Below are 9,125 nucleotides of genomic sequence, written 5' to 3'. Positions count from 1 at the left end.
ATTCATATATATATATTTGTTTACTAGATTGTTCAAATAACATTCATATCAAGTTAGATAATTTCTCTTCCCCATTAATCATTCAAAATGTTTTCTCTAATCTGGAATAGTTTTCTCCATCTTCAATCATCCTTCTGTCTTTAAGGGACTTTCACAAAAATTGTTCTTTACCACCAGTGTATGTAACGAATCACCTAACGGTTGGACCAAAATCACCACACAAAAAGTCAAAATTAAACTATATTTATTTTCAATGTGAAGTATAGCAGATTGGACCGGTACTAGTTCTGGGTTCTGGTTCTGGATCAGGAACGAGTGAGACAGAGATCGGTTAGTGGTCATGCAGGAGATAATGGAGAGCAAAAGTCAGAATGAGGAAGACCACTAATCGTCTCAGATGATCTTGGGGGTTCTGGAGACTGACGAGGTCCAAACTGATCCGGATTGTTGCAGGAGAGGCTGAGTCCGGTGAGGGGCTGCAGCCGGCCGCAGCGACAGGTGGGTGGTGAGTCCGTTGAGCGAAGAGACATGGTCACACAAGCCAGGGTCCAAAACTGGAGAGCAGAAGACAGGAGGTACCGGAGGAGAAGACGAGGAGGCGTTGTCGTGCAGGCGAAGGTCAGAACCGAAAGCAGAAGACGTGATAATCCAAAGGGTCGAGCGAGAGACGATGTCCAGGTGAGTCGTGGGTCCAGGAGCCGGGAGGTCAAGCCAAGAGGGGAGGACAGGAACCAGGAGCAGGACAGGAACGAGGAGAAAGGTAAACTATGACAAGGGAACATGAAAGGCTATGGGGGAACAAGGCAGGATCAAGAATGCGAGGTATTTACTTGCAGAGAACTGTTTTCAACTACCGGGCCCCAAAGAGTTGTTGTTGTTGTTCTTGAGGTTTTATTGGCGGTTGGCAAAAAACGTTGAGGTTTCATTACCGCCACCTACCGGTATGGAGTGTGGCTCAAAATGTATCGTATTCTATGCTATTAATCACTTTTGTTTTCCAGAAAAATCTAATTAAAATCTGAGTACTTCTGCTATCTGAATTTCCCTGTAGTATATTTATTAAATTAAACTTTTCTTTATTTTCCCTAAATTCTTCCAACATTAATCTCCTTTATCTCACATATCTTCTACATACTAAAATAATATGTTCTATTGTCTCATTTTCTCCACAAAATTGACAGTTTCTTGTATTATGTTGCTGTATTTTGTATAGCGAATTGTTAAGTCCATTATGTCCAAATTTTAACCTTGTTAATAGTTTCTCCTCTCTTCTATTTTTCCTACCTACTCTCATTTTTCCTACACTTTTTTGACTTCTATAATACCACCTTCCTTTGTTATCTTCATCGCATTCTTTCTGCCACCTTTCCCTCAATTTTTGTTTAATTATACTTTTTGCTTCTGATTTGCTTGTACTCACTGTAAAATTAACTTGTCCTGTTGTTGCCTTTTTTGCTTCCCTATCTGCTATTTCGTTACCCTTAATCCCAATGTGAGCTGGAACCCAAATAAATATAACTGTTAAACCCAACAGTTTACATGATTGTCAAGTTTCAGGGCAGGGTCCATTATCACGCCCAGATTAGTGACTCTTTGTTTTTCTGACAGGGTTAGAGCGGAGAGGTCGATGCAGTGGTTTGTGATCGTGTCGTTGGGAGGGAACAACATGACTTCAGACTTCTTTTCATTGAAACTTAAGAAGTTTAAAGCCATCCAGTCCCTGATGTCAGCCAGGCAGTTGAGCAGCGGTTGAATAGAGCATATACCATTGTGTCTTAGGGGGAAGTAAATTTGACAGTCATCGGCATAGAAGTGGAAGGGTATGTTGTGTTTCCGGAAAATAGCACCAAGCGGCAGCAGGTATAAAGAGAATAGGAGGGGACCCAGGATGGACCCCTGCGGAACCCTCTATTTAAGCTCTGCCTCTGCGGAACTAAAATTCTTGATGGAGACACAAAAGGATCTGTCAGTGAGGTAAGATCTGAACCAATTGAGGGCTAATCCTGTGACGCCCACCCACTGCTCCAACCTAGCAATGAGGATCTCGTGGTCGATGGTGTCAAAGACGGCTGTGAGGTCCAACAGGACAAGCAGCACAGAATCACAGGTATCTGTGAATCTGAAGATGTCGTTAAAGACCTTCAGCAGGGCAGTTTCAGTGCTGTGGAGAGGTTTAAAGCCAGATTGGAAAAGCTCTAAGATGGCGTGATCCTCCAGGAAGCACTTCAACTGGGACTTGACTATTTTCTCCAGTACTTTAGAAACAAATGGGAGTTTGGAGACAGGCCGGTAGGTGGAAACGACTGAGGGGTCAAGGTTTGGTTTTTTTCAGGAGAGGCTGGACGGCAGCATGTTTAAAGGATTTTGGCACCACGCCAGTGGATAAACTACTGTTTACTATATCAAGAATGGACGGACCTAGAGTTGGAAACACCTCCTTTAGTAGTCGAGGGGGGACCACATCAAAGGGGGAGCCAGAAGGTTTCAAGTTGCATATGACCTGCTCTAGAGAAGAAAGAGTGATGGGTTCAAAATGGTCAAAAGGAGCTACAGATTGAGGTGGGATGGATGGGTCATGAGTTGGAGGGGAAATGAGAGCCCTGGTGGCCACAATTTTTTCCAAAAAGAAATGTAGGAAGTTGTCGCACAGCTCATTTGAGGCTTCCAGAGGTGATGGTTCAGTGAGGTGGAGAACAGAGTTTAGGGTGGAGAAGAGGACACGTGGGTTGTGAGAGTTTGAGGTAATTATATCAGAGAAGAATTTTGATTTAGCAGCTTTTATTGCTTTCTGATAACGGCGCCAACTCTCTTTAAGTATCTGGAAAGAGACCTGCAGCCTGTCTTTCCTCCACTTACGCTCCGCCCTCCTACATTGCTGCCTAACTGCCTTGGTGACATCACTCAGCCAAGGTTCTGCTTTGATTTATGATTTTTTGGTTTTAACAGGTGCAACATGATCTATAGTCTTTAAGCAGACAGAGTTGAACTGGGATGTCAGCTCCTCAGTGGTGGTGAGAAACACTGGGGCCTGAATGATCATTTCAGAGTTATAAACATCTGTGAAACGTGTGGAAGTGAAGTGGTTAATGGTCTGAGTCCTACGTGCAAGAATGCACGACTTAAGAGTTAGATGGGGGAGGGTGAACTCAAACCGGACTGGCATGTGGTCTGAGAAAACATTATCACCAATAACAAGATAATTAACAGTCATATCATGAGTTAAAACAAGGTCCAGTGTATGTCCACCCTCTTGGGTGGGACCGTTTACATGCTGAGTTAAATTAAATGAGTCCAATAGATCTAAAAAGTCCTTAACCAAGGGCTTCTCAGGACAGCACACGTGCAAATTAAAGTCCCCTATAATGAAAACATGCTCATATTTTGGTGTGATTTCAGCCAAGAAGTCAGAAAACTCATTTATGAAATCCTTAGACCGAGGTGGGCGGTAGATGAGTGCAAATAACATCGCAGGTGAATGTCCAAGTCCAAAGACGCTCAGCTCAAAGCTAGCGCGGGAAACTGGGATGGGCAGTTGTTTACAGTCAAAAGTTGATTTGAATATTGTTAATAATCCACTACCGCACCGGCCTGATGGCTGTGGTGCGTTAAAGTACAAACAGTTCGGTGGCAGTAATTCCGTCAAGGCGCTGGACTCACCCGGAGACATCCAAGTCTCTGTGATGCACAGAAAGTCCAAATCGTGCTCTTGAAAGTAGTCCCTGAGGATAAAAGTTTTGTTGGTAACAGATCTTGCGTTGACCAAACACATCCGGATACTGTCCAAAGTGGAGCCAGCAGCAGTGGAGTTAGCGCGCGCTAATGGCCGCAGGTTTTCAATAACAACCCCTCCAGGTTAGTCCGAGCTGCGCAATGGTTTACAACTAAAGCTGGTTACCTGGTCCGGGCACACAGGAGAGGAAGATGCAGCGCGCAGAGCTTTCAGCTTCACCAGCTGACCAGCACGTTTTCCCTGGTGTCTGAAGCGATATCTCCGGGCAGGGAGGTGAGGAGCGCAACAAAGGTAAGCTGGCATGTCCGCCAGCGGGGAGGAGGAGGGGGGTGTCCAGAGGTACGCTGATAATGGTCCAAATAAGCGACTTCAGTGACAGAAAAACAAAGATTCAAAAGTTGAAGAACTACGTAGCCACTTGCCCGACATGTGCCAGAAGTAAGACTGGCAACCAGCCTCCAGCTGGAAAATTATAGCCACTTCCCACCCCTAGCCGCCCATGGTCCCATATTTCTCTAGACTTTGTTACTGGGTTGCCCCCCTCTGATGGTAAAACTGTTATTCTCACTGTCATTGACAGATTCTCTAAAGTAGCTCATTTCGTTCCGTTGCCCCAGCTTCCCTCGGCCTTGGAGACGGCCCAGCAATTGGTCCAACATGTTTTTCGAGTTCACGGCATCCCATCGGACATCGTTTCTGACAGAGGACCCCAATTCATATCACAGGTATGGAAGAACTTTTGTAATTCCTTAGGGGCCTCTGTCAGCCGAACATCGGGTTACTACCCACAGTCCAATGGTCAGGCCGAACGGGCCAATCAAGAATTAGAGGCTGCCCTCAGGTGTGTGGTGGAGGACAACCCCTCCACATGGAGCCAACACCTGGTATGGGTGGAATATGCCCACAACACTCACACATCATCTGCTACTGGTATGTCTCCATTTGAAACCTCCCTTGGTTACACTCCACCATTGTTTCCCAGCCAAGAAGGTGATGTAGCAATTCCCTCTGTGCAACAACACTTCAGGAGATGTCGTCGGATCTGGGCCCAAACTAAGCTCGCCCTGCTGCGCACCGCTGCTAAAAACAAGGAGATTGCGGATCGTCACCGATCTGCAGCTCCATCTTATAAGGTTGGACAAAGGGTCTGGCTGTCGACTCAGAACATCCACCTCAAGGACACCCCACGTAAGTTGGCTCCCCCTTTCATCGGTCCCTTCAGCATCACACGTATCTTCAATCCCACGGCAGTCAGACTCCAGCTACCCGCATCTATGCGGATTCATCCCACCTTCCACGTGTCTCAACTTAAGCCCGTCGCAGAAAGCCCACTGTGCCCTCCTGCCGACCTTCCTCCGCCCCCCTCCCCCCCCTCGTCTCACTGACAACCATCCAGCCTTCACGGTCCACCGCATCCTGGATGCTTGGCGCCAGTGGCGGGGGTTCCAGTATTTGGTCGACTGGGAGGGTTACGGTCCAGAGGAGTGCTCTTGGATCCCAAGGTCCTTCATCTTGGACCCCAGCCTCATCACCACGTTCTTCAGGGCACACCCAGAGAATTGCTTCAGGTCGCCGTGAGGCGACTCTTGAGGGGAGGGTAATGTAAGGATCCTGCCCTGCATCCCGCCTTCCTCTCTTCTCTACACTCCTAATTGGCTCCAGCTGCAGATGATCAACTCAACACCCAGGAGGAGTATAAGAAGATTCAGGAACCACTCTGCAGGCGCTGGGACATTGCCTACCAACGGTAGTTATGTTCTGGCCAGTTATTCTGTGATATTAGTGAAAACTAATATTGTTTTTTCTCTGTGCTTCCTCAGAGTTTGGATCTTGCTGTTATCTGTCCTGCTTGAGTTCCATATGAGCTGTGACTCCTCCTGCCTCTCTACAATTGCTGGATGCCTTCCACCACTTGCCTAAATCTACTTGTTGCTTCACCTCGTGCCACTGGACACCATCTGGACAAAATACCTTCTCATTCTGTTTCCTGCTACACATCGTAAGAACTATTCTACAAGATAAATTCTCATCCAACCACAACCCTTTAAATTACTGCTCTCTCCCCAGGTGTTCCCTTTCCCTCATTGATGTCTTATTTATCACAAACCTGTAAATAAACACTGTAAATTATTATCTGAGTCCTGGTGTCTGTTCAGTTCTGGTCTTTCGTTCTGGATACACCCGCATTCATTACAGTGCCAAAGAAAACTCACCCATCAGTCCTCAATGACTATAGACCTGTTGCCCTGACATCCCACACCATGAAGGTCCTAGAGAGACTTCTGTTGACCCACCTGACTAGACAAACAAGCACATATCAAGACCCACTGCAGTTTGCTTATCAGCGTGGACTTGGAGTCGAAGATGCCATTATACACCTGCTTCAGCAAACTCACTGTCATCTAGAAAAGGCAGACAGCACTGTGAGAGTCATGTTCTTTGATTTCTCCAGTGCATTTAACACAATCCAGCCTGATTTGCTTTGTCAGAAACTTCAGAAGACTCAGGTGGAGGCCTCAACAATCGCCTGGATCAAAGACTACCTGACGGACAGACCACAGTTTGTGAGACTGAAGGATTGTGTGTCTAACCAGGTGGTCAGTAGCTCAGGAGCACCACAGGGGACTGTACTCTCACCATTCCTTTTCACTCTGTACACCTCAGATTTCCAGTACAAAACAGACTCCTGTCATCTGCAGATATATTCTGATGACTCTGCAGTAGTCGGGTGTATCAGAGATGGACAAGAAGCTGAGTACAGGGAACTGGTGGACCGCTTTGTGGCATGGTGTGGAAACAATCATTTCATCTTGAATGTGAACAAAACAAAGGAGATGATTGTAGATTTCAGGAGAATCAGGAACAGGTCCAACCCTATTTCCATCATGGGAGAAGAAGTGGAGGTGGTGGAGAAGTATAAATACCTTGGAGTTTACCTGGACAATAGACTGGACTGGAAATGCAACAGTGAAGTTGTACAAGAAGGGACAGAGCACACTGTTCTTCTTGAAAACTGGAAAACTGCTAGTACCATTTCACAACAGATATCAAAAAACTTGTTGTTTTAAGTTTCTCATATTGTTTTGCTCCTTTTTTTTTTCCTTATGTTTATTATTTTTTCATTTAATGTTTTTTATATATGTATTTCTCAATTTTCATCATTTTGTAACCCCCCCCCAGCTTGTAAACTTTAGTTATGACACCCTTCACGAGTGTTTGTATATATCTTTCTCTTTTGTAGTGTTCTGTAGTTCTGTGTGTTTATTAATAAAAAAAAAAAAAAAAAAAAGGAAGTTCCTCTTCTTCTTTGGTGTTTTACGGCGGATTGCATCCACTCTGTTGCATCACCACCTCCTTGAGGCTGAACCCCACGCCTACACTTCCATAAAGGAAGTTTCACTGACGTGAAACGTGAAACGTGAAACGTAAATCTGTCAATCTGCGTTCGATTACTCTGTGGCTTCTCAAGGACTCGGATGTGTGACACAAAAGCCTGAATTTTGGAAATTGAATTATAGAACTGAAAATGAAAGTAGTCAAACTGAATTTTCAATACAACCAAATACAATTTCAAAATGTTAACTACAGTTTCAAAGCAAATTAATTCAGTTTCAATTTAGTGAAATTAATTTTCAAACAAATGGATTTAATTTCAATTTATGTCAATAGAGTTTCTAACCGCAGACGTTTCTGCCCATGTATGTACACATGAATAGAGTGTAGATGTAGGCAGTAAATGAGGGAGTTCAAACCACATGTCTGTTTGCAGATGCCTGTCAGACCCTCTGATGCTTTACATCGCAAATAAAGCCATGTTTACCTTTGCTCCACACTCACAATGGTCACTATGGGTTGGGTTACCTTGACTAACAACACAGGTAACCAATCAGAGATCTCAGGACTGGGTGAGGATGAGTGACGAGGGGGGATTGATGGGGGGAGGACAAACACGTCTCCAGAATTAAAAGGAAAAAAAAATTATGAGCAGAAACAAGAAGAGATGAGGACAAGAGACGAGAACCTGAAATCAGGCTGTACACCTCCCTGTTTGGTTCACTACAGGAAAGTGATCCCAGATCTGTAGGCAGAGGAAGGCTCTGGATCTGCTAAAACTGTTGAGAACAATTTCCTTTCCTGTCTCAGATCTTCAGTTAACTTTAGTCAGCAGAATCAGGTAAGAACATTTCTCCTTCCATTTCATGTCTGCAGCAAACACTGAGGGAAAATACTCTTTTAGTGCCTGTATGCTGTTAGACATGTGCAGAAGAGAAAGTGAAAGCACTCTCCAGGTGCATTATGTATGTGAACGTGGCTGTTTTTATGTGTAAACATGGGGCCTGAAAGTAATAATTATTATTAATAATAAACGAATAAAGGATGTATGCTGGTTTGAAGCACTTACACATACATGAACAAGAACAAGGCTATAAAAACAGTTACAACCACCTCCACCATGCTCCAGTTCTCCGACTCTCTCTCTCACACGCGCACACACACACACACACACGCGCACACACACACTATATTTCACAGTGCTCGGTTAACAAGGCCCTGTTACCCCAAGCAACAAAAGGCGCTTATCTGCTGCTCCCTCACTTCTCATGCTATCAGACTGGCCTGGTTCACACACACACACACGCACACACACACACACACGCACACACATGCACACATTCGCACACACATACACACTGCTCTATTGAAAAACGCCTGCACTCCTATCTCAATCCTTGACTCGCTCTGCCTTGTGCACACTCAGACTGGGGACTGTATGTTGTTTGGGGGGGCGGGGGGGGGGGGGGGGGGCTTATCCTTGTCCTTAGGGGGCTGGCAGTCACTTCACAGACTCAGATCCTAGAGCCGGGGCCACAGAGAAAAACCAGTGTGTGAGCAGACTGCTGATGAACACAGGCTCTATAGCTGGAGTCCTTAGTCAACATGCACATGTGGTCCAGACCAGAGGTGGGCCAACCAGAGGAGAATGGCCAGAGGTGGGCAGATAGACATGGGCGGCTAGAGGTGGGAGGCCAGAGGTGGACGAATAGAGGTGGGCGGCCAGAGGTGGGCGGATAGAGGTGGGTAGAGATGGGCGACCAGAGGTGGGTGGCCAGCCAGAGGTGGGTGGATAGAGATGGGCGGCCAGAGGTGGATGGATAGAGGTGGGTGGATAGAGATGGACGGGCAGAGGTCGGTGGCCAAAGGTGGGCAGATAGAAGTGGGCAGCCAGAGGAGTGGGGCCAGAGGTAGGCGAATAGAGGTGGGCAGCCAGAGGTGGTTAGATAGAGATGGGCAGCCAGAGGTGGGCCAACCAGAGGGGGGGGGGGGGGGGGGGGGCAGATGTGAGCAGACAGAGGTGGGAGGCCAGAGGTGGATGGATAGAGGTGGGTGGCCAGAG

This window comes from Nematolebias whitei, chromosome 9 (assembly GCF_014905685.2).
Source record: "Nematolebias whitei isolate Nwh7 chromosome 9, NemWhi1, whole genome shotgun sequence".
NCBI classification, from domain to species: domain Eukaryota; kingdom Metazoa; phylum Chordata; class Actinopteri; order Cyprinodontiformes; family Rivulidae; genus Nematolebias; species Nematolebias whitei.
Note: the sequence above shows the minus strand (reverse complement) of the source record.